The following is a 26,520-nucleotide window of genomic DNA, read 5'->3' on the forward strand; positions in this document are numbered from 1 at the left end:
AGTGGTCCCCACACAGGCGGATGTATAAGGGTAATTGCGCCGGTGGAGAAGGCGAGGTTCCAGGGTAGAGGTCCCCCTAAGCCTGTGAGGGATCTATGGCACATAGTAGAGATGAGTTGTTTGGTTCGTGTGGGAGAATTTAGAAGCGGTATTAAGGAAGGGCACATGCTATACTGTTGCTAAGGGAGACAGGGTGGTATTTGTTATTTCTACAGGATTATAGCCAATAGGCATTGGTTAGTCTCCCTCGTTTGGAGAACGAATGATTATGACCACCGTGATATAGAACTCATTAAATAAATGAAAATGGGATGCCCGGAGCATGGAGCGTGGTGTGTCAGAGGATGTAAGCAATGCGCAATGTATAAACAAAACACAAGGATGGCAGAATTAGCAGGTCCCAAATGGGTAGTAGTCCCATATGTCAAGGAATTGTTCAAAGGATACTTCGTTGCCTTTGAAGAGGCTGGGGCAATCTCAGCATGGTTTATCTGGCTAGCATATTCCATGGTACAGAATAATTAAGCCCTTGTGTGTCTGTCTGCAGACGATGCACCCATCGCTGTTCCATTTTGTATAGCGCTTGTTGGTTAATAGACGGATGGCATTCAAGGACAGTCCATTTTATGCTCTCAGCGGAATGGCTGTGTTTACTACAATGTTCATATACCCGGGTGTGTGTCTTCCTGCACCGGATGTTACTATTGTGTTCCATGATGCGCAGTTTCACTACGCGCATCGTCATCCCGATGTAGTTTAGCCCGCATGGACAGGTCAACATATAGATGCATTTAGAACTATTGCAGTTCGTGTGTTTGTTTAGATGCCAAGTAAAGTCATTAGATAGCACTATGGATTTCCCTTGGGTTGCTTGGGGACATATCACACAGGATCCGCAACGGTAGTGACCCGTGACGGGGGGCAAGTCCCAGAGGGTGTTCTGAGGGAGAGTGCTCGTCTTCTTAGGGCGGGTATGGATCAAAGTGTCCTTAAGATTGGCTGTTCTTTTAAAGGCAAATCGGGGCCGAGGGATATCCAAGCCTGCTGAGTTGAGAATCCCCCAGTGGGAATTCACAGTTTTTTTGATAAACGCAGAGTGTTTAGTGTAGGAGGTAACGCAGGTAATGGTATCCTTTTTTTCCTTTGTATGCTTCTTCACCCTATAGGCCCCTCACACGCACGCATCTGTTGGCCAGGAACAAAAGAACTCCACTAAAGAGTAGCACTTTGTGCTACCCGTCAGGCATTGCACCGCCAGCCTGTCGCTGGAGCAGGAGGCCAATGATGATACAATACAACCATCAGGTAGGATGACAACAGTCGTCCAGCTTTTTAGTTGTGTGAGGCATCATTTAGTTCCGATAAGGGATTACCTTTATTCCCAGTTACGACTTCACACATCTTACAGTGAGAGAGTCACCCCCTTTTAAATCCATTACTTATCTTCTTTTTCTGTTGGTTTCCATGAAAGGAAAACTGCCACACAACCAATGGCAACACGGCCAGCATTGTCCACTTACTTTGTCAGGCAAGATGGCGCACATTTCCACTGACCAATCACTTAGTGGAAAAGACCATTTTATTAGGACAGGTCTGCAAAGGGAAACAGTAAATTCCAATACAACAACAAACTAATTCCACATTGCTAATACATTGTCAACCTAGCATCCATCTACTCTTAGCCCCTCCTGTACTGCAAACTGAGGAAATAGAAATTTTTAGGTAGCCAATGTGTCCCCCACTCGCACCCCATCCATGCACCCATGTTCCATGTATGTTGTATAATTCCCTTCCCGTGCCTGCCATGAAGACGCATATGCATTTGCGTCCAACGTTAACATGTCAGTTATTCAGTTCTCCAAGAAAACCACGTTAATTTGGCTTTTGGGCCTATGGTGCCAACGTCTTTACATGGTACACTTTTAAAATATCGCAAAGCACACGTTCTTCACGTTTTCCTGGCTCAGTCGAGCCAGGCCCTTAATTGAGGCTCCGAGTCTCTTCTGCCTCTGAAAGCTACAGTTTAGGTATGCATCCCTGACCTTTACCTTCCTTCCTGCTCAGGCGAGCGGTGCCCGGCTCGGCCTGGCCTGCCTGCCAAGACGGTATTTTGCCTACAAGTTATCTGTTCAGCCTCCGCAAAAACACATTCCAGTTCAGTGAAATAGGTAAACATATTCCAGCCTGCAGAGCAAAGGGCCTAGCTTTCCTGTCTCCTTGCACGTAATTTACTGCACCCGTTACCATGGTAGACCCATGGCCCCCGCGCTTTGCATGAAGAACTATAGACACACACTAGCATTCAGTATTGAACGGCCTCTGCCCGAGAAACCTTTTACTTCAGACAACACATCCTCCAAACATAAGATATCAGATATGTTATAGATGCAGGTCGTTCTGACACCCCAGACACCAGACTCCTCTACTAGTGCTAAAGTCAAGCCCCCAGCTCTCCCCAGTTACACGTCATGCTTAGTTGCGCACGCATCCAGGACAAAGGTTTCTGCTGACCCTGCAGAATCTCTCTATGCATCCACCCATCTATGACGCTTCTGTGACGTTTCCTGCACACACCTCCGTGTACGCCCCTGTACACGCCTTCTTTTACGCACATGTGTTCTTATCTTCTCTCTTTTCACTTGTTACGCCTACTGTATTCATTTCCATTATACAGTTTTACTATATATAATGTGTGATGTCAATAAAATGTTGAATATCCCTTCCTGAACCTTAGTGGTGATGGAACTCGATGTCCAGTATCCCGGGATACTTAATTAAAGCCCGTATGACTCAGATACCACAGACTCTGCCTCTCATTTTTGAGCTATCCTTATTGTCATGTAATGTACAGAAAAATAGTCCGGTAAATTTATTTACCACATAATCTGGCGCCCGAATAGGGACCTGAACCCTGGACCCTCAGGGCCCGAATAGGGACCCCTCCCCCTCCCCATGCGCCGGCGATGTAACGCAGGCCCCTGACCCCTTCTACAGCCGTGACGGACTCCAGTGCACACCTGCGGGTTTTCCTGCTATCTCCCTCAGGCCCACGGAGGAGACGGGGACTGCGGTCCAGCCTCCAGACGAGGCGGTGAGGAATGCGGAGAATCCCGACCAGAGCCCAAGCCGAGAGAGCAAGGTCCGAGGTATCTGGAAGCCCACCTGTTCCGAAGCGCATGCGTAGTAGCAGCCAGACTCCGTTCAGTCCAGTCCAGTCCAGTGTCGAGTTTCTGAGGCCTTCAGTTCTGTTTTCCCGGTGAGTACCGTTGCTGGGGAGCATCTAGATGGGTTCATTAATTTGTGCCCGGTCAAGACGGGTCTGGGTACACAGATCCGGTCAAGACGTGTTCACTTAGGTGAATACGGTATGACGTGTCTCTTTATGGGACCGGTATGTCTGTACTGTTTTAGCAGTGCATCTAGTGATTCAGTATTCTAGTATTCCAGTATTCCAGTATTGTTTCTCGAGATTTTCAGAATTTATGTTTTTCAATGTACCAGGTAGTATTCAGTCTGAACATGGTTTAATGTGTTTAATGTTGTGGTATGAATGATTGTTTGCTATTCATTACTGTGTTTATTGTGTTTGCACTCAAGTAAATTCAATTATGCCGCTGTTTTCGAAATTACGTCAGATAGGAACTAGGAAAGGGATACTTGAAGAAGCAGTTCCCGTCCCGCCTAGGGACACTCCCGGACATTTTATGTACCACAAGCATGGCTTAGATGCCATACTGTACTTAGACTTGTGGGTTGGTTACACTAAGGATCTGGAAGAGAAGTATAGATGGCCTGTCTCAGGGACATGGGATGCTGAATGCATCATGAGAGTAGAAGAAGCATTATGGAAAAAGAAAGCCAGACAATCCCAGAAAGATGCCATAGAATTATGGCGTAAAGAATCGCATAGAAGAACAGAGAAAGAACTTAGAAAAGCAGAGAAAAGTAGAGAGGAATCTGAAAAAGCCCAAGAAAAAGAATTACTAGAAGAAGGTGAACGAGTTAGAGCAGAACAACTAGACCGACAAAGAAATGCCCTTATTACAGGTCTGTATCCTGTTCTCGCCGAGGGCCTACCCAAGGCGACCCCGGAAGTACCCAGTAATTTACCGCCACCATTGGTCCCGACTAAACTCCGTCATAGACAGACCGCAGCGGACATTTTCCTTTCTTCCTATTTAGATGACGTTGCTCCAGAGTATGCTAATGCACGTGTACCACCTACTATTAATAATCCTCCCAACCCTGCTCATGACACGATTCCCCCTACTGTTCCCGCTGCCACTGGTCCTGGCAATCCCTTTACGACAGCAACCCAGGGCCAACCTACATTGCCTACACCTACTACTACTACACCTACTTTACCAGCTCCATTACTACCACCGACAGCACAACCAGTATTAGTTGACGATCACACTCCAGGAGGAGCAGCTGGAGGTCTCCCTATCACCCCGCCTCAAGTAAAACGAACCACACTCAGAGAAGCAGCATTACAACGCACACCAAAAGTAACTACGTACGCAGCCCTTAAACAGTATCTTACTGATTGTAGATATGATGCAGTACCTGGCGAAGACCAGATGATCCTATATTCAATACGTTTACGACGGGTTACAAACTACTTGACTATTTTTCCAGATATGCAAGAACATTTAGATAACATATACCATTTTATTAGAACAGGGGAGATACCAGACAGTATTCAGGAAGCCATGGCACACAGGAAGGTGGAGACTCAAAATATGATCTTACAGTTTTTGATAAATTGTTTGATAAGGGAACGAGACCAGCCCGGTTATAATAAAGAAGAGATGAGAGTTCTGACAAAATGGAGTGACAACATAGCCGATGGCAAGCATAGTAGACAGGCTTGTATAGAAGCCATGTACAGAAAGATTCATAAGGTAATTATAGACATACACGAAAGGGAAAGAGTAGAGAGAGAGGCCGATAGAGAGGTTGATGATGTAGTTTCAGAAGATGATGATATACCAATTGAAAACCCCGATAACCCGGATAAAATAGCGTACGTAGGTAGGGCGAGACCCTTTGACAAACCCATACGCCTAGAAAGCAAGAAACGTTTTCTTTCTCCCATACTAGAACAATGTTCTCTTGAGCATTTATTCCAAGCTACTGATAAAGTACTAAAACAACGAATAGGTTATAGTGAACTGAGCACCATGCATGAACAAGAACTAGCCCGGTCAGCAGTACAATGGGCTGGCAATACTAACGTATATAAAGATGATTCAGTAGCACAAACATTTTTGAATCTTTCCCCAGACGAACAGCGATTAGCTGGTATGTACATGATTCAACATCTGATTACATTGTATGAAAGTCAACATTCTGATCCAGGTCCCCTATATAATATATTGGACGAGTCACTCCTAGGTAGATGGAGAGGCCTAGGTACCGATTTAATTAATGTTATTCTAGAACAGCGACGCAAGTACAGAACTTTCCTGACTCCACATTTTGCTCCCGTTCCACCCCCAGTACGAAAAACGTTTTACATAGACAGACAGAATCCTTTGCGAGAAGTTCATCCAGTCCGTAGGGCAGATGATACGCTTGAACGAGTATTTGTATACACACCCTTAACGAAAATGGAATTATTGGAAATGAAAAAATTAGTACCCTGTCACGATAAAGATCCAACAGGGTTTCACCGTGAATTAAACGACATGCTCCACATGGGGGAGTATACGTATCCCGATATCCTTAAAATGTTGAAAGTTCTGTTGCCTGCTGGCATTTACGAAAAACTTAAAGAAAAAGAATGGGAGGTGGGAGATAAAAAGATTGTTTGGACAGAATTAGAAGATGAAGAAAATACGCGAGTCCCTGGTACTGGTCTTGGGGACAAAGCCAAAGCATTACCAGGATTATTAGTGCAGGTTTTGCCGAGGTTACTGACAACTAAAAAGGAAGACTGGGATGCAATCTCAGCCTGCAAACAGAAACAAGATGAAGACACTAGCGATTTTTATTCCAGATTCGAGAAATGTTTTATTATTAATAGCGGTCTGAAGACAAGTAGTGAATCATACCCACATCTTTTTGTGACCAAATTAGTAGAGAATTCCTTACCACATGTTAAAAATAGAGTACTAAAGGTAGAGAGCACCTGGCAAGCTAATACCCCTTCCCAAATGTTACAAATGTTACAGTACCATTAAAATCGAATTAGAGAAGAACATGAACACGAACAGAGACGCATGAAAGACACGAAAATGAAAGTACTAGTTGCTCAGTCTGTCCCAGCAAACGGTCAGAAGAGGGGTACAACATCGTCCAGTCATCCTGCAGCTCCCGTTAAAGGGAACTGCAACTACTGTAAACAGCCAGGTCATTATATAAATGAATGTGCCGTTCTGAGACATAATATAGCTACAGGCAAAACAAAAGAAAGACCGCGTCCACCTAGACAAGAACATGTTCCGCAAAATATTCCGCAGAACACGCAACCTCCACAGAATCCACAACAGACAGTAGCGGTACCCCAACCTCAACCCATTGCTGCCACACAACATGTCACTCAACAAATGTACCAGTATGCACAGTCAGACTACCCAGATTATCAGCAGTACTCATGAAACAGCCTAGAGAGGGAGGTTGGCTTGCCCCTTATCGAGGTTCCTGTAGATCAAGAGGGTCCCTATGTACATAGTCAGGTATTAGGGAAAGACAGAAAATTTTTGATTGACACAGGGGCGAGCAGAACTACCATCAGTCATGACGAGGTTCCAGGGGCACCCCTCTCAGGCTCACAGAATGTTTCCCTGGGATTTTCAGGAAAGCCTATTGTTAATGAAGTGTCAAAACCAGTTCCCCTAGAAATTGGTCCATTGTCCCGTACTACAGACTTGTTGCTTACGAAATCATGCCCTGAAAATCTGCTTGGTATTAAAACATTGAAAGCACTAGGTGCAGTGATTTGTTGTTCTCCGGAAGGAGTGAGATTGTTTTTATGTGATTTTAAAGGTCATTATGTGTTGAGAGATTTCGATCCAAGACTTCAGAATGTTCCACAGATTTATGGGTGCAAGGCCCAACTGATGTAGGTTGTATGCACATTACACCATACCGTGTCACTCTCAAACAAGGAGTTGTACTACCCCGAATCCGACAATATAAGTTACCACCTGATGCTGTAGTGGCTTTACTGAAAATTGTTGACGAGCTCATTGCACAAGGAGTGGTTGTAGAAACAGACTCCAATGTATGTAATTCCCCTATCATTCCGATTCTTAAACGAACTGACCCAAATGCACCACCGGTCTACAGATTGGTGATTGATCTTCGTGAATTAAATAAATGCATAATACCGCAGTACCCTGTGGTTCCCGATATTTCATCTTTATTGACTGCTATTGACTCAGAAGCGGTGTTCTTTACTGTAATCGATCTCAAGAACGCCTTCTTTAGTGTCCCCATTCACCCGGAAAGCCAATATCTTTTCGGTTTCTGTTTAAATGGCCGAAGCTTCAAATTTGCACGTGCTCCTCAAGGATTCACAGAAAGCCCTAGTATCTACAGCCAAGCTTTGAAACGACAACTAGACAGTATTCACATGCCTACTGACACTGCCCTACTCCAATATGTTGATGATCTGTTAATTACAGCACGGACCGAACGTGACTGCGAACGTGCATCACTGACTGTCTTGTATTTCCTGGCTGAAAAGGGGCACAAGGTGTCCCCTTCCAAGCTCCAATTCTGTGCCCAGCAAGTGGTATACCTTGGACACTTGCTGTCCAAGATGGGTAGACAGTTGACACCTGACCGTATCCAGTTTATCGCACATCTTCCACAGCCCAAGACACAAAAGGAAGTACGGGCCTTCATTGGCCTCACTTCTTACTGCAGACAATGGATTCCCCAGTATGCATATCTAGCAAAACCACTCATACAGTTAACAACACAGGAGGCAGCGACTTCGACTATCCTCCCTTGGACTCAGGAACATATACATGCTTTTGACGAACTGAAGAAAGCCTTATGTCAAGCACCTGTTTTAGCGACACCATGTTACAGCAAACCTTTTACACTTTTTGTTACTGAACGCGATGGCACAGCGTTATCTGTACTAACACAAGATCAAGCAGGAAAACACAAGCCATGTGCTTATTTTTCTAGTACATTGGATCCAGTGGCCCAGGCTCTGCCTGCGTGCTTGAAATCAGTTGCAGCAACAGCTCTAGCAATCAGACAAAGCGATTCAATAGTGTTAGGACATCCCTTGACAGTACAGGTTCCACATTCCGTGGAAGTTCTCCTAAACAGGACACAGACTCAGCACTTGACCATAGCACGATTGACAGGATATGAATTGACACTGTTTTAGCCACACATAGAGATCAGACGTTGCAATACATTAAACCCTGCTACACTGTTACCGTCAAGCACAACAGACCCTACACCACATGACTGTGTGGAAGTCATTGACACAATTACGAAACCAAGACAAGACTTGACAGACATTGCCTTACCCGACCCGGACCTGACACTTTATGTGGATGGTTCATGTATGAGAACAAGCACGGGAGAGTTAGTGGCCGCATATGCATTGACTACTGAAACTGAAGTCATAGAAACACATCGTATTGACACACTGTCTGCTCAAGCAGCAGAGCTCATCGCTCTGACCCAAGCCTGTATACGAGCCAAGAACCTGAAAGTAAACATATACACAGATTCACAGTATGCATTCGGAGTCGTACACGACTTCGGCGTTCTCTGGCAAGAGAGAGGTTTTTTGACCTCCCACGGAGCCAAGATCCAGCATGGTCCCCTCATTCAAGCTCTGTTAGAAGCAATACATTTGCCTACAGCCATAGCCATCATGTAGTGCAAAGCACATACTAAGGTTACAGACACAATTTCCCAGGGTAACGACCTGGCAGATCGAACAGCTAAACTTACAGCTCAGACTCAAACAGACATACCGACTGACATGACAAAGACTGAAGTAATTCCACTGACACATTGCATGACAGTCAGGGATCCCACACAAGATGTACTCGACATACAGACACATGCTACTCCGGACGAAATCAAGAAATGGACTGAACAAGGAGGGGTCCAGACAGATCAGGGATGGTTGACGAAGGGAAAAGCCACATGGTTTCTCCCCGACTCTATGGTTCAAGTTATCATTAATACAGCACATAGTCCAGCACACTTAGGAGAAAAAGCCATGTTAGACAGTATTCAGAATATTTGGTTCAACAAGCATTTACGAGCAGCAGCAAAACAGAAAGTGCGTACCTGCATGATCTGTTGTCAGTTCAATCCAGGCAAAGGCATTCCCGTGGAACAAGGTGGATTTCATCCTCCTGACCATCCTTTTGAAGTCCTCCAGATGGATTATATCCAGATGGACAGATGCCGAGGATTCAAGTATGTCCTCGTAGTCGTATGTGCCCTTTCCCGATGGACAGAAGCTTACCCAATCCCAGATTACACTGCTGTAACCACTGCCAAGCAGCTGGTTCGTGAATTCTTCCCGCGATACGGCTTGCCCCGTGTCGTGTACTCAGATAATGGACAGCCATTCTCGTCCGAGCTCATGAAACAGGTATCACTCCTGTTAGGATACCAGTGGAAATTTCACTGTGTACGACACCCCGAAGCAGCAGGTCTCGTTGAGAGACATAATCAGACCCTGAAAACACGTTTAGCGAAAGTCTGTGCAGAAAAAGGTGTAGATTGGATGGTAGCCTTGCCGGTTGCCCTCTTTTACATGCGAATGGTAGCTCATTCCAGAACAGGGCTATCCCCGTACGAAGTGATCTTTGGCAGACCACCGAATATGTGGGGGACGCCTATGCCGCGTAAAATTACTGATGTTAACTGTAATATGCTGACAGATTACCTGGCTTCCTTGATGTCTGCACTACTATCATGTTGTTCACAGGTCGTGGCTGCCTTCCCGGACAACACCCAAGTGAAACCGCATGAAATCGTTCCTGGAGAATATGTACATATCCGCAACTTTGACCGTTCAAGCCCTCTGGAGCCCAGGTGGAGGGAACCAAAACTGGTGTTGATGACCACGAGGACCGCCGTGAAGATCGAAGGACGGAAAGGCTGGATCCATTCCAGCCACATAAAACGCTTTCATGGACTGAAACCAGAAACTTTTCCCAAGGACTGCCCCGTTTCCAACACGGACTCTAAACTCCCCCTGTTAGAGAAAACTCCGCAGCAGGAGTATAAATTAAAGTTGAGGTCTAGTAAGTCAGACAGCATTTAATTGTTTAAGTCCCCCTCGGGTGAAGCGGTTAGACAGGTTTCTGACATGTATGAGACAGACCCCAATAGTCAGAGAGATAGACAGAAAGTCAAGAAAATGAAATACTGTAAAGATCTGCGTAGCAGATGTATCATAACATTACTTTTTATGTTTTTTCTGAGTATTACGATCATATGTATAAGCTGGACATTACATATTTTCTTTCCTCTTGGTTCACATGTACATTCTTCTTCTAATGACACCATCGAGCACACTTTCAGTGACCTGCCCCCTCATGAACTGTCCTATCGTTTAGCACTGCGCAACAACACTTTTATCCGTATGTTACACCATTCACATCAAACCAACAATGCCACAAATTGCTGGGTATGTGGCCGACTCCCTCCCTATCAGAAAAACAAGGGAGCTCTGCCCCTCTATCCTTACCCGTTTACACATAATGGTTCGTGCGGTGCATGGTTTACCTTAATGTCCCCTTTAGACAGTGAGTCCAAAGTTTCCCAAGGCAATTTGATATGGGGAAATCTGAATACGGTTATGAATAAAGCATGTTTCCCAGACAAGGACGGTCTTCCCCAAAGGACAGGGACCGATCTAGAAAATGAAGTTTATGGATTAGGAAATTTTACCCTCAATCTCATGATTCTGAACGTTCAGTCCGAGACTAATTCGGACTTGCCGTTTATAACAGTTTTACCAGTAACAGGCAAATTATGCGTTAGAAAGAATGGTTCAGTACATCTAGGACACAGTGATTGTAATACTGTGGTCGAATTCAGTGATAAAGTAAAGTCTACTTTCAAAGCTTCCCGCCATTCCTATTTTATTTGTGGTCAGACAGCTTATGTACGTTTGCCCTTAGATTGGGATGGAACGTGTTACATTGCGTTCCTATTGCCACCTGTTTTTCTAGCCCCACCTGATTATCATCGGAATTCCCAACTCACTCATGTAAGACACAAGAGAGATCTTCCTCCGGTTATCGATTACTCCGAGTCAGCATGGGATCAATATAAGGATTACATTAAAGGATATTTCTGGTTCATAGGCCCGGTACAGAACAGTAAAATAATACGTAGGCTAACCAGGACTCTTGAGGCAGTAGTGAACGAAACTACCTTTGCCTTAGGTAACTTAACCGAAGAGCAGTCTGCTATGAGACTTGTTGTTCTTCAAAACCGCCTTGTCCTTGAAGTCATCCTGGCCGATAGGGGCGGGGCTTGTAGAGTGATCGGATCTAGTTGTTGTGTGTTTATTCCTAATAACGCACCGTCAGTATACAAAGCCATAACAAGGCTTCATAAAATAGCTCATCAGATGCACCAGAATCCAGGCACCTGGACATGGTCCGGTTGGCTCTGGAGTGTGATATCCGCCTGGGGATGGAAAGTACTGTCATTCCTAGGAATAATACTGCTCATAGTATTCAGTTGTTGTCTCTGTCTGCAATGTGGGCCAGCGATTTGCGGCTTGTGCGCCACGTCTTGTATTCCCCGTCCAAGTCCACGTTCCCGTTCCCGAATGAAGAAAGATGAGCAAATGATGTTATATGAACAGATAGATGGTCGCATGAAAATAGATATATCTTGAAGGGTGCCGTAGGGGCCAAGGAGGGAATGAGGAAATAGAAATTTTTAGGTAGCCAATGTGTCCCCCACTCGCACCCCATCCATGCACCCATGTTCCATGTATGTTGTATAATTCCCTTCCCGTGCCTGCCATGAAGACGCATATGCATTTGCGTCCAACGTTAACATGTCAGTTATTCAGTTCTCCAAGAAAACCACGTTAATTTGGCTTTTGGGCCTATGGTGCCAACGTCTTTACATGGTACACTTTTAAAATATCGCAAAGCACACGTTCTTCACGTTTTCCTGGCTCAGTCGAGCCAGGCCCTTAATTGAGGCTCCGAGTCTCTTCTGCTTCTGAAAGCTACAGTTTAGGTATGCATCCCTGACCTTTACCTTCCTTCTTGCTCAGGCGAGCGGTGCCCGGCTCGGCCTGGCCTGCCTGCCAAGACGGTATTTTGCCTACAAGTTATCTGTTCAGCCTCCGCAAAAACACATTCCAGTTCAGTGAAATAGGTAAACATATTCCAGCCTGCAGAGCAAAGGGCCTAGCTTTCCTGTCTCCTTGCACGTAATTTACTGCACCCGTTACCATGGTAGACCCATGGCCCCCGCGCTTTGCATGAAGAACTATAGACACGCACTAGCATTCAGTATTGAACGGCCTCTGCCCGAGAAACCTTTTACTTCAGACAACACATCCTCCAAACATAAGATATCAGATATGTTATAGGTGCAGGTCGTTCTGACACCCCAGACACCAGACTCCTCTACTAGTGCTAAAGTCAAGCCCCCAGCTCTCCCCAGTTACACGTCATGCTTAGTTGCGCACGCATCCAGGACAAAGGTTTCTGCTGACCCTGCAGAATCTCTCTATGCATCCACCCATCTATGACGCTTCTGTGACGTTTCCTGCACACACCTCCGTGTACGCCCCTGTACACGCCTTCTTTTACGCACATGTGTTCTTATCTTCTCTCTTTTCACTTGTTACGCCTACTGTATTCATTTCCATTATACAGTTTTACTATATATAATGTGTGATGTCAATAAAATGTTGAATATCCCTTCCTGAACCTTAGTGGTGATGGAACTCGATGTCCAGTATCCCGGGATACTTAATTAAAGCCCGTATGACTCAGATACCACGGACTCTGCCTCTCATTTTTGAGCTATCCTTATTGTCATGTAATGTACAGAAAAATAGTCCGGTAAATTGATTTACCACAAAACCTTGGCCCAAATAAGCATCCTATACCATCAATTAGTAAGGCTCTTTCTTCTATTTGCACATTCAATACCACCCATGCTTCCTATGACACATAAACCTCTTGAACCATTGGACATGCCCTTCTTTCTACCCTCCGCCCTTGCCAGCACCACAGCTATCCAGCCCATTCCAAGGAGTGACTTTTCATCTCATTCTTGCTTGCACCTGTTCTACTGTGGCTAAAACCCAAACATCCCTAAAACCATGAACCCTCACCCCGGGGTCAGACATAACCACACCTGCACCATGGTTATCAAACCCAGACCCACGAGTGACTCCTCATCACCTTCATGCTAACCAGGAAACCCCAATTAGCATGCGACCAATGCATACCCTAAAACAACTCTAACACCACAAACTCTCATTCAAGATATTTGCTACTTTCCCTAAGTTCCTACACATAATGCTAATTTCTGAGGAAAGAGGAGCATATCCCATCTGACTAAAACAACAAATATTCCTCCTCTACAATGTTCTTGAGATCTAGTACTCCAAAGCCACTATCCTTACAACAACACTCCAATTTCTCTGTTAAGTTTCTTTCATGCTCTGTCCATAGCTATGTACTTAATAGCCTTTCTCAAAACTAACTATCCTTGATACAATTTCAGATCATAATATGTGTATGCCTGCCGCCCTTTTTTAGGTCTCGTGGCGTTGAACCGCGCGAAGCGTGGTCTCGCCAGAGACCTATTGTGAGCGAGTCTTCTTTCGAGGAGAGGAGACAGGAGCTGGCAGCGCGCTCGGAATTGAGCGGGCCACGCGCACGTGAACGCGCGCTCTATTGAGCAGGCTCACGTCGTCTCGCTCTCACCGCGCTTTCATTTTCGCGCGCTGAGGGACGTTCTCGCACCTCCCATAGTCACAGATGAGACTGCGCGTGGCCTCCTTGCCAGAGGACTTGTGTGCCCCTCTAGCCGCACGCTCTACCCCGGAAGCCTCCCCTCCACAGCGCTCCTCCCCCGGTGAGTGCGGCTCTGCCGGCAGGCACTACCCATCTGGCGGCTGCAGGCTCACCTCGTCTCGCTCTCACCGCGCTTTCAGTTTCGCGCGGTGAGGGACGTTCTCGCACCTCCCATAGTCACAGATGAGACTGCACGTAGCCTCCTTGCCAGAGGACTTGTGTCCCCCTCTAGCCTCACGCTCTACCCCGGAAGCCTCCCCTCCGCAGCGCTCCTCCCCCAGTAAGTGCGGCTCCGCCGGCAGGCGCTACCCATCTGGCGACTCGAGGGCTAGACGGCTCGTCATCGCGTACCTGCTTACTTCCTGATGGATGGAGGCCTTTGTCTGCTGACGCATGCCTGCCTGAAAGGACACAAAAGAGGCCTGCGGGGAAGCAGCGCTCTGCCCACTTCAGGTGCACTTCAGTAGCCCCTGCAAAATACTAGATACAAGCCGGGTACCGGGGCGCCAAGGAGCGGCTCCCGACACTGAATCCCGCCTTACTCTGGAAGCTGTGTGCATGCGTGGGGGGCTTCATGGAAAACACATACTATGGCAAGAAGGCGTTGTGCCAAATATTCACACTTCTCGCTCCAGAGCGCATTTTAACAGTCACCCGGACCTCCACCAGTGCTGCCATTTAAACTGCTGCGGCTGCTTGCAATGCTTGTTTGTTGTGGTTTCCATGCTCTGGGACGCTGCACGCCAGCTCGTCGGTGCTAACCTCTTCTTATTGCCGTTCATTGACTCCACAGCATCGATCCACTATCAGAGCTTTCCTTGCTGTTCTGCTCCTGAGCCGCCTGTCCTGACACTTGCAGCATCGCAGTGCACAGGTGGGTGGCAGTGATCGTAGGGTGGACTGGTCTTGGGCATTTTATATATGCCAGGCGTAAAAGACGGCATGACGAGTCAGAACATGATTTAAAGAATACCTTAAATCGGGTTCACTCTCTATCGCGCAGCAGCCTGCAGCCCCTTGTCAGTCCACACTGCCCTGGTAACCAGGTACTAATCAGCATGGAAAAGACGAGTTTTGAGGTTTGTGGCTCGTTCCTGCAGATTGCTAGTTTCTTCTTTGGCTAGTGTAAATGGATTGTTTTTCTTAAGCCTTGTTTTTACATGTGAGAGACGGAACAAAAAACAGACCCAAAGTCTCAGGATAGTGCCACAGGAGAAGGAAAATGAGACATTCTGTAATGTGGTTATGGCTGGTTTTATTTTGCATTGGGAAGTTTTTTCTTAACATCCGCTTAACAGTAAAGCGCTTTTAACCCCTAATATGTACAATTTGAATGTTTCTCATCCTCTACCTCAAGCCCCCATGTTACTTTGCAGTTTGTCCAGTAATGTCTCCCATGTTGGTCTGATGTTCCCACCACCTTCCATAATGATGCTTCCGCTCCCTGTGTCTTAAAGACATGCTTTTGCTCGTTTTTTTAAAGTTACAAATTCAACTCGGATTAGAAGGTAAAAAGAAAAAAGCGCCTTTAACATATTCTAGGTACGCATGCGTGGTGTGGGCATCAAATGCTTTTTTGTGTTTAACTTTAGTCACCCGTGGTGGATGCTGTGCAACTTGTTATTGTTAGTCTTTCACAGACGCAGTTAACATGTTAGACGTTCAGAAATGGGGTGCACATTCATGGGATAGACTTGTCACAGACAGAGCTGCAGATTTAAGATGAGTGCATGTTCATGGTGAAAAACTTTCACAGATGGTGCTGCACAAGTGCACATTCATGGTGAGAAACTTACACTAATGGTGCTACACATAAGTGCACATTCATGGTGATAGACGTTTTTAGACACAGCTGCACATTTAACGTGAGTGCATGTTCATGGTGATAAACTTTCACAGATGGTGTTGCACGATATTTGAGCTATTGGCATTGCATTATTATTTGCAACGACAATAGCTCAAACTTTTAGTAATGCAAGACCTATTGCATTGCAAATGCTTTCCCTTTTTTGGCAGGGAAAAAACTGTCTTTTGTCACTTTAGTACAGTTTGAACAAAAAGGAAGAAATACAGGGCTGCACACCAAGCACAGATTCAAATGTGAAAATTCAGAGCAAAAGCCGCCTGCCCTTACCAGCTTTCCCCTGGGCTGCTCAAGACTCACAGAAGGTGGGGGGCACCTAATGGAGATGGCTTTCTTGGGATTCCCTTCCCAAATGGAGCTGTGCTAGGAGGGAGCGGAGGAGGGAGCGGAGGACAGAGCGCTTTAAATCAGCATGCTTATAACAAGCAAGACTAGCAGTCTATATTACTGCCAACTTTGCTTAGCATAAGCAACAACTAACCATTCACAAACAATGCTTATATACCAATTGCAAAGTAAAAAAAAAATTAATGCAAAGCATTGTCATTTACAATGCCAGTAACTCCAACTTTAATGCTGCGAGACCTATTGCATTGTAAATGCTTGTTTTTTTTATGGAGCAAATCTGCCTTCGTTATCTTCAGCAAAGCTAACCCCAACAGCTGACTAAATAGTTCTCTCCCAAGTGTATAACTAACAAGTCTGCTCAACCCATTCATATGAACTGTTCAGCTACCAAAGGCAGAAGCAGTCCCCATCGCACACCGCTCCTTCCCACCAACAAACAGCATTCCTCTACCATGTAGCCACCCCAAAGACCTTCCAAAACAATGACAATCAGTCTTCCTCGCTGCCAATTTGACAAGTAAGTGCCCTATAATCCATGTTATTGTTTTTGATGATACAGCGTCTCAGACATATCCTGCAAAAACCCAAACAACATTATTAACTACATTTACACAATTCACACAATTCCCTAGCGGACCTAATGTAATGTTCACAACAAGACATACTCCGTTGTCCAATGCTCCTAATCTTGTCCTCTGGAAACTTCTGACATATGCACCTCCATAGCTGCACCATTTGGAAAGGAATGTGTCCCTTAATGCTCTGCCTGCAAACCCAGTGCTTTCATTTACTTTCTTAGCGCTCCTAACAAATGTAACACTTATATCCTGCCTCCATGTTCATGACAGAAAACCTCTCCTGTGCTGACTGAATTCCTTTCCCCAAAATGTTTTCACACTGCAAGCTGGCAAATATCATACCTAGCACCCTTTCCTTCTCTGATACGTTTTTTAGATTTCGCCTAAGTGAAAGCTGCGCAAGCAGCTTTTCACGCAGGTGAAAACCTAATGAGAACTAGAGTGGCTTGGGAATCCACCCCTCTGTTCCATTGGCTAGCTCCATAAATGGAGGCTAGCCATTGGACCATTGGAACAGAGATCTGTCCATCATGGCCGGACCAGATTCGTGGGCGTTCCCGCGATTTCTTCCCTCTCCACCCTTTTCGCATCGTCATTGCGCCCGTGGGCGGGGTTTATTTTTTGTTGTTGTCCATTCCGCGGCCGACCGCCAACGGAGGAAGCCTTCCCGACCCCCCTCCCGCTGTCCGTTCCCGCCCCCCCCCCCCTGTCGTGTGCTTCATGTTTTTCCTGCGGCCAGGAGGATCAATACAGACGGAGCCTGAAGGGCTCTCAGAGCGCACATTACCGTGTATTCTACTGGCCCTGGCCGCCTGCACCATATGCCACTGGCTGCACAGTTTGCAAGGCCACTTGTCTGCACTGAGAGGAACGTACATCACTCATACAGGCCCCCCCGCTGTTTGTGTCCCCGTTCCCGCCCCCCCTCCCGCTGTCCGTTCCCGCCCCCCACCCGCTGTCTGTGTGCCTGCCTGCCCCCCTCCCTCTGTCGGTGTGCCTGCCCGCCACCCTCCCTCTGGAAGAGCCTCCTGTTGTTCTAAAAGGAAATAGACTTATAACGCATCTCGTGACTTTGATACTCATGTTATCTAGCCCTGAAGGATGAAAGGCTGAAAGGCTGAGTCGTCAAGTGTGACTCACGGCTGTGACACAAACAACTAAAGTGTGTTAAACCACCGAGCTTTCCGCATCCCGTGGTCTGAGAAATCAAATGAGTATTACGTGCTTGAAATAATTAAAGCTAAGAAAACAACTGGAAATGAAAAATGATGTGTATTAAGAACACTGCATTGGTCACGAATACGTCAGAATTATCAGGTATGTTTAGGCAATGCAGAGTGCATAGGGAGTGCAGAGTGCATAGGGAGTTCAGAGTGCAGAGTGCATAGGGAGTGCAGAGTGCATAGGGAGTGCAGAGTGCAGTGTGCATAGGGAGTGCAGAGTGCATAGGGAGTGCAGAGTGCATAGAGAGTGCAGAGTGCATAGAGAGTGCATAGTGCATAAGGAGTGCAGAGTGCAGAGTGCATAGGGAGTGCAGAGTGCATAGGGCAGAGTGCATAGGGAGTGCAGAGTGCATAGGGAGTGCATAGGGAGTGCAGAGTGCATAGGGAGTGCAGAGTGCATAGGGAGTGCAGAGTGCATAGGGAGTGCAGAGTGCAGAGGGAGTGCAGAGTGCATAGAGAGTGCAGAGTGCATAGGGAGCGCAGAGTGCAGAGTGCACAGGGAGTGCAGAGTGCAGAGTGCATAGGGCAGAGTGCATAGGGAGTGCATAGGGAGTGCAGAGTGCATAAGGAGTGCAGAGTGCATAGGGAGTGCAGAGTGCATAGGGAGTGCAGAGTGCATAGGGAGTGCAGAGTGCATAGGGAGTGCAGAGTGCCTAGAGAGTGCAGAGTGCATAGGGAGTGCAGAGTGCATAGTGAGTGCAGAGTGCATAGGGAGTGCAGAGTGCAGAGTGCATAGGGAGTGCAGAGTGCATAGGGAATGCAGAGTGCATAGGGAGTGCATAGTGCAAAGTGCATAGGGAGTGCAGAGTGCATTGGGAGTGCAGAGTGCATAGGGAGTGCTGAGTGCAGAGTGCATAGGGAGTGCAGAGTGCATAGGGAGTGCAGAGTGCATAGGGAGTGCAGAGTGCATAGGGAGTGCAGAGTGCATAGGGAGTGCGTAGGGAGTGCAGAGTGCATAGGGAGTGCAGAGTGCAGAGTGCATAGGGAGTGCAGAGTGCATAGGGAGTGCAGAGTGCAGAGTGCAAAGTGCATAGGGAGTGCAGAGTGCATAGGGAGTTCAGCGTGCAGAGTGCATAGGGAGTGCAGAGTGCATAGGGAGTACAGAGTGCATAGGGAGTGCAGAGTGCAGAGTGCATAGGGAGTGCATAGGGAGTGCAGACTGCATAGGGAGTGCAGAGTGCATAGGGAGTGCAGAGTGCATAGGGAGTGCAGAGTGCATAGAAAGCGCAGAGTGCAGAGGGCCTAGGGAGTGCAGAGTGCAGAGTGCATAGGGAGTGCAGAGTGCAGAGTGCATAGGGAGTGCAGAGTGCATAGGGAGTGCAGAGTGCATAGGGAGTGCAGAGTGCATAGGGAGTGCAGAGTGCATAGGGAGTGCAGAGTGCAGAGTGCATAGGGAGTGCAGAGTGCATAGGGAGTGCAGAGTGCAGAGTGCATAGGGAGTGCAGAGTGCATAGGGAATGCATAGGGAGTGCAGAGTGCAGAGTGCATAGGTAATGCAGAGTGCAGAGTGCATAGGTAATGCAGAGTGCAGAGTGCATAGGGAGTGCAGAGTGTATAGGGAGTGCAGAGTGCATAGGGAGTTCAGAGTGAATAGGGAGTGCAGAGTGCATAGGGAGTGCAGAGTGCAGAGTGCATAGGGAGTGCAGAGTGCATAGGGAGCACAGAGTGCAGAGTGCATAGGGAGTGCAGAGTGCATAGGGGGTGCATAGGGAGTGCAGAGTGCATAAGGAGTGCAGAGTGCATAGGGAGTGCAGAATGCATAGGGAGTGCAGAGTACAGAGTGCATAGGGAGTGCAGAATGCATAGGGAGTGCAGAGTGCCTAGGGAGTGCAGAGTGCATAGGGAGTGCAGAGTGCAGAGTGCATAGGGAGTGCAGAGTGCATAGGGAGTGCGGAGTGCAGAGTGCAGAGTGCATAGGGAGTGCAGAGTGCAGAGTGCATAGGGAGTGCAGAGTGCAGAGTGCATAGGGAGTGCAGAGTGCAAAGGGAGTGCAGAGTGCATAGGGAGTGCAGAGTGCAGAGTGAGTAGGGAGTGCTAGGGAGTGCTAGAGAGTGCAGAGTGAGTAGGGAGTTCTAGGGAGTGCTAGAGAGTGCAGAGTGAGTAGGGGGTGCTAGGAAGTGCTAGAGAGTGCAGAGTGACTGCAGAGATTAAGCTAATGGCAATGTAAATGACAATGCCATTTATTTATCTGTTTTCAAAACCAGCACATAAATACAGATTTTGTCATTTACAATGTCAATAACTCTAACTTTTCCAAAGGCGAAACCATTGCATTGTAAATTCTTGTTACTTTTTCAACCATATCACTAGAACCTTTTTAATGACTCCTCTCAAAATCCCCTTATGCCCCCACAACCTAATAGCCCAGAAACCCTAAATGCCCTGAAAAGCATCCAAAACATGAATAATGACAGCAATTTAGCCTCAACCTCTGAATAGGAGCACCTCGTCAAAGTCTTTTTTTTTTTAAATTGATTGAGTTTTCTAATTGCACACAGCAAAACATAGAGCTATACAGCACGTTCAATAGCCATACATAATTTGAATGTCATGCTAAGAATGGTATCTACATTAGAGCAAAGAAATACATATGTATGCGGCAACGAATGAGCACATAATTCCACCAATCACGTTTGCATCACAACAGATACAAACATTCCTCCGTTACTGCGTATTATATAATATTGTTGGCAGACTAGCTTCTAAAACCTTATTTTCACCCTAACCAGAAGGGCCATAATCATGATGCCGACCTTAGCTATCCAAACAGGTATATACAGTCTCAATCGGAATGTTCACGCAAATATTCCACCAGTGTCCCCAAATATCTCTGGGGCGAGATGAGGCAGGCAGGAGTTCCACATAAATCGATAGCTGCTCTTTACAATAAATAAAATCTGATAGCCAGTCCTTGAATTTAGGGGCTCGCCCTCTGCCCCATCTTCATGCAACCTTACGCTTTGCCAATAATAGGTCCACCGCAACAAACTTTCAATGTGGTGTCTGTAGCTCAGCTGTATAGCTTATGAGCATGAGCATAGGGGACACAGGAATAGAAGAGCCAATCACTGTGGGCAGGGCAGCAATCACTTCCTGCCAATAGCTATGCACCCCTCCGCACTGCCATGTAAGGAGTAAGGTGAAAAAGAACCTGCTCCCTCCTGCCGGCATCTCTCACAACGGTCATCGTCCCTCAATTTATATTTGCATAGTCGCATTGGAGTATAATAAACCCTATGTAAAAATGAAAAATGTATAATCCGCAGGTGGCTGCTTGCTGTGATGGCTTCTGTCAGTACACCCACTGTTTGTCTGTCAGTGGTATGTCGAAGTCGTGGTCCCATGCCTGCCTAGCCCCATGCTTCGTCTGCGGTCTCTCCAGCAGTGCAGTGCAGTAGATTCTGGACAAGGCGCGTGCCCGCCCCGCCATTTTCAACAGATCCTGCGGGAATCCAGGGATGTTGGCCCTGACTTCATGTTTCAACCTAATATATAAAAATACCTCCAGCGTAGTGGCATTTCTCCCATCCAAAGCTCCTGTCGATCTTTATGGGTACCCACATGGTAGAAGTCTCCCCAGGTATGAAGTCTTCTTTGCCAGAGCCTTTCTCGGCACACAGTCTCGTGGCTGACCAGTGCGAGTGGATGGTATGGGAGGGCCAAAGTGGGGAATATAGCACAGGTTTACATGCTATCCTAACTAGGCGTTCCCATGCTAGGCTGGTACTGGTCACTGTGTGATGGGCAATCCCCTCTCCGGAGACTCGTGTTCCCAGGAAGGAGGCTGGTCGCGTGGGCCCCATATATCCCTGCTCTATGGTCAGATGTGCAAAGGAATAATAGTTTGGGTAGGATGATCATCTTCATCAATGCAACTCTACCCGCTAGTGAGAGTGGCAGTGTGATCCAGTGAGCCACCCAGTTAGTAATCGTTTCAATGGTTGTGCCATAGTTTGCTCCGAGGGTTTCCTCCCTGTCTCTTGTTATTACCACACCTAAGTATTTTATTTCCAACTCGCACCATCTCAGTGGGTATTCCAGGGGAAAATGTGGTGGTGTTGGGCATGAGGGAAAATATCTGAAATTTACCCGTTAATGTTTATCCCTGATAGGGTGCTAGAACGAATAAACTCCTGGAGGATAGGGTTGAGACTAGTGGTGGGTGCCTCATAAGATATGGAACGGAGTGGAAGATAGGCCATTAATCTATGTAATGGCCTCCGGCTGAATATAGAGTAGTCTTATCCACGCTAAAAAGGGTTGAGGGAGGCCCATTCTACCCAGTATAGTGAACATGTAGTCCCATTCCAGAGAATCTAAGGCAGAGGTCTTCAAACTTTTTGATGCCGAGACCCCCTTGTAAAACCTTTTTAGGGGTAAGGACCTACTTCCGACAAAAGTTTCTAGAAACTTGTACTCCTCATCATCATCTTTTGACAACCATAAATGCGCCTGTTAGACCTCATCACATCCATCCATCATTCATCCACCCACACTTTTACACATCCATCCATCCATCCACCCTTTCCTCTTTCCATCCATACAGCCATCCTTTACCCATCCACCCTTCCATCCATCCACCCATCATTCATCCACCCACCTTTTCACACATCCATCCATCATTCATCCATGCAACCTTTTATCCATCCATACATCCATCCACCCTTTCTTCCTTCCATCCTCCCATCCATACATCCATCCTTCATCCATCCACCCTTTCATCCCTACATCCATCCACCCACCCTTTCATCCATCCATCCACCCATCATTCATCCCCCCACCTTTTCACACATCCATCCATGCATCATTCATCCATGCAACCTTTTATCCATCCATCCATCCATCCTTCATCTGTCCACCCTTTCATCCTTCCATCCATCCACCCTTTCATCCATCCATCCATCCTTCATCCGTCCACCCTTCCATCCATACATCTATCCTTCACCCATCCACCCTTTCATCCTTACATCCATCCTTCATCCATCCACCCTTTCTCCTTCTATCCATACATCCATCCTTTACCCATCCACCCTTCCATCCATCCACCCATCATTCATCCACCCATCTTTTCACACATTCATCCATCCATCCATCCATCATTCATCCATGCAACCTTTTATCCATCCGTACATCCTTCATCCATCTACCCTTTCATCCTTCCATCCATCCATCCACCATTTCATCCATCCATCCTTCCATCCATCCATCCACCATTTCATCCATCCATCCTTTCATCCATCCATCCACCCTTTCATCCATCCATTCATCATTCATCCACCCACCTTTTCACACATACATCCATCCTTCATCCTTACATCCATCCATCCACCCATCATTCATCCACCCAGCTTTTCTGTGCCTCTCTCATGGGGGGGGGGGGGGGCAGTATCTCTCTGCGTCTTCTTCCTTCTTTCCCGATCATGGGAGGGCATCTCTGTGCCTCCCTGCTGGGGTCGGGGACGTGTCACGAGACCCACAGCTCCAGGCGTGTAATATCCATTGACCTCAAAGGGCTACACTACAGCCTGCTCCCCCAGCCCCTCCCCCCCACTTCCCCCAGCTCGAAACGGCTTCAGCGACACACACACACAGCCACACCCAAGTACTTGACAGGTCTTTAAAAGACCTTTTACTTGTTAATGAGGCTTTGATGTTTTTCACACCTCGCTGTGAATTAGGCCTCCACCATGAGCACCCTCAATCAGCCCAAGCCAAGAACTGCACTCTGACAGAATCTGCGACCCCCTTCCAAGGACTCCACGACCCCCCTGGGGGTCGCGTCCCACAGATTGAAGACCTCTGATCTAAGGCTTTTGTGGCATCTATAAAAATCCCGGCCGCCGAGATTTCCGTATCAATATTGTGCAGTAGCACGAGTATGGTCCGCAAATTATGTGAAGTTGCCCTCCCAGGTATGAAGCCTGCCTGATCTGGCAGTACCAGTCCCTCCATCAACAATGTCAGTCCATTTGCGATAACTTTAGCCAGTATCTTGGTGTCACAATTAATCAGTGACAAGGGTCTATAGGCCGTAAATGTGGTGGCGTCCTTTCCCGGCTTGAGTAAGGAAATGATCATGGCTTGCTGCATGATCATGGGGAGGACACCATTTTCCCTGGCCTCTTTATAGACTTGTTTAAGGATGGAGACTATCTGATCAATGTAGCATTTGTAGAAGTCTGCAGGCAGCCCGTCATGGTCTAGGGCTTTGAAAGAGTGCAGGTTCATTATGGCAGCTCATATTTCACCGTCTTCAATGTCAGCGGCAAGAAATTCTCTAGGGGAATCACAGAAGCACCCGAGGGCAGTGTCTTCCAAGTAGAAAGCGATATCAGGTGGTTTCCCTCCATGTGTGCAATAAAGTTGCTCGTAGTAGTCAACAAAAATACTGAGGCTCTCGCGTGAGTCAGTATGTCTAGTGCCATCTTCGTCTATTATTTCAAGTATCTGATTAGCAAATCTAGGGATTTGAGTTACTTCAGTTAGGGCCTTTCCGGGGTGTTCACCCTCCCCATATGTCCTAGCTGTATGGTACTTAGAGTGAAACTTAGATTCACGCTCTGCCTCGCCTGTGTATTCAATTAGCAGCTCTTTGAGGTGTGCCCTCCACTGAGGGGTAGGGTCAGTAGCCAGGTAGTCCTCCGCTTTTTTAATATCCCCTTCTAATCTGTGCAAAGTCACTCTAATGGCACGCAGGATCCCCCCAACCTTTGCCATGCAGAGTTCCCGAATGGTGACTATTAAGCTTTCGCATACGCAGGCAAGTGATGAGACATGGTCTATATTACAGGGGAAGAACTCAAGAATTTCCTGACGTATTTCTTCACGGAAGGAGCCATCTAATAATGCTGTGGGTTGGAGCCTCCAGGAGCGATGTGGGGATTCGTTGGCTGGTGGAGCCATTTTCATTAGCACAGGGGAGTGATCCGAGAGGGTGCATGCAAGATGCATCGCTTCTCAGAGCCACAAACTCAGCCCTTTCGAGAGCAGCCATATATTGTAGGAAATGGGACCCCCGGCCGGCCAGGGCTTGCGCCACAGCCAGTCAGAGACCGCCACTCCTATATAAAGTCGACCCCTGCTCGCCCTCTAGGTAACGCGGCGCGGGCAGCCAGGCCTATCTCGGAGGACATGTGTGAAGCATTTGCGCACGCACCCACCAACAGCAACATCCCAGGCCTCCCACAAAAGGAACTCCACACCAAGTATATATGAAAATAGTCTTTGTATTAAGAAGGACACATAGGAACATACACTTTACAATGGGCTCGAGGCACGGCAGGGGTTACAAGGGAAAAGGTACAGGCCAGGGCCAAGGGGCCACTGCCAGGAAGGTGCACATGATGGAGTTGGCATTTAGAACATATAACAACTGGGAGTTTCCTCGGACTAGGACTAGACACATAATCGCCAGGAGCTTAGCATTAGAATACGTCACGCCCCGGGGTCTCATAGGACTAGCAATAGAACTCACTCTAACCAGCATAGACATACATGAGGCAAGGTACATAACACAACAGAGACCCCCATCAGCAGGGCAACACATAAGAATTCTCAGCAACCCATTGGTAATAGTCAGTAGCGCCCCCTAGGCCCGATGGCCTTCCTGGGCGAGGGCGCCTGAGAGTCTCGATGTCCAGAGTGGGCTGTAAGGGGCCCGGGGCAAACCTAAACGTGGCAGCGGCCCACTAAGTGCTGGGCCGCTGAGGGACTTGGACATAGCCCTGCAGGCTCGGGGGGACAGGGGGGCAATGGTGGAGCCTCTCGCAGGGTCAGGGACACGTGGTGGGGCCTCTCGGGGCCCAGGGGTAAGGACACGTGGGAGCCGCCTCGGGGCTCGGGGGGCCAGGGCACGTTGGAGCCTCCTCGGGGCTCAGGACAAGCACTGTGGGCAGGCGGGGCCCCCCCTCGGGGGACCCGGCATCAATGGGGGCCCCAGGGGGCCGTGACGGAGCCTCGCGGGGCTCAGGACAAGAACTGAGGCAGGCGGGCCCCCCCCTCGGGGGACCCGGCATCACTGGGGGCCCCTCGGGTCCTGAGGCGCATGCGTGCTCGCGCTGGAGGGGAGGGGCGAGCACCGACAATGTGCTCCGACGCCCCGCCTCCCCTCCTGCAGCACTCACCGGTGGGCGGGCAGACGCGCCGGTCCTCCTCGCTCTCCCGGGCTCCCTCTCGCTCCTGGGGGCCCCGGGGGGGAAGCGGCAGTGGTCCTGGTGGGACGCAGGGGCGCGGAGTAGGCTCCCGCCGACCCCTGCCTTCGCGGCTCTCTCCACAGCTCCCCGGGCCGCCGGCCAATCAGAGCGCGGCCCGGGGAAACGTCATCAGCTCAGCCCGGGCCGCCAGCCAATCAGAGCGCGGCCCGGGGGCGGGCTTCACGCGGGGTCCCGGGCTGCGGCGGTGAAACACAGGGGAAATTGACGAGTGCCCGGCTCCCTCGATAAGGCAGCCAGGAAGGAGATAAAGCGAGGTAGGCACTCGCTGGGGTTGCAGAGCCTCTGTAG

The sequence above is a fragment of the Lissotriton vulgaris genome, chromosome 2_1, assembly GCF_964263255.1.
Source record: "Lissotriton vulgaris chromosome 2_1, aLisVul1.2, whole genome shotgun sequence".
Classification (NCBI taxonomy): Eukaryota; Metazoa; Chordata; class Amphibia; order Caudata; family Salamandridae; genus Lissotriton; species Lissotriton vulgaris.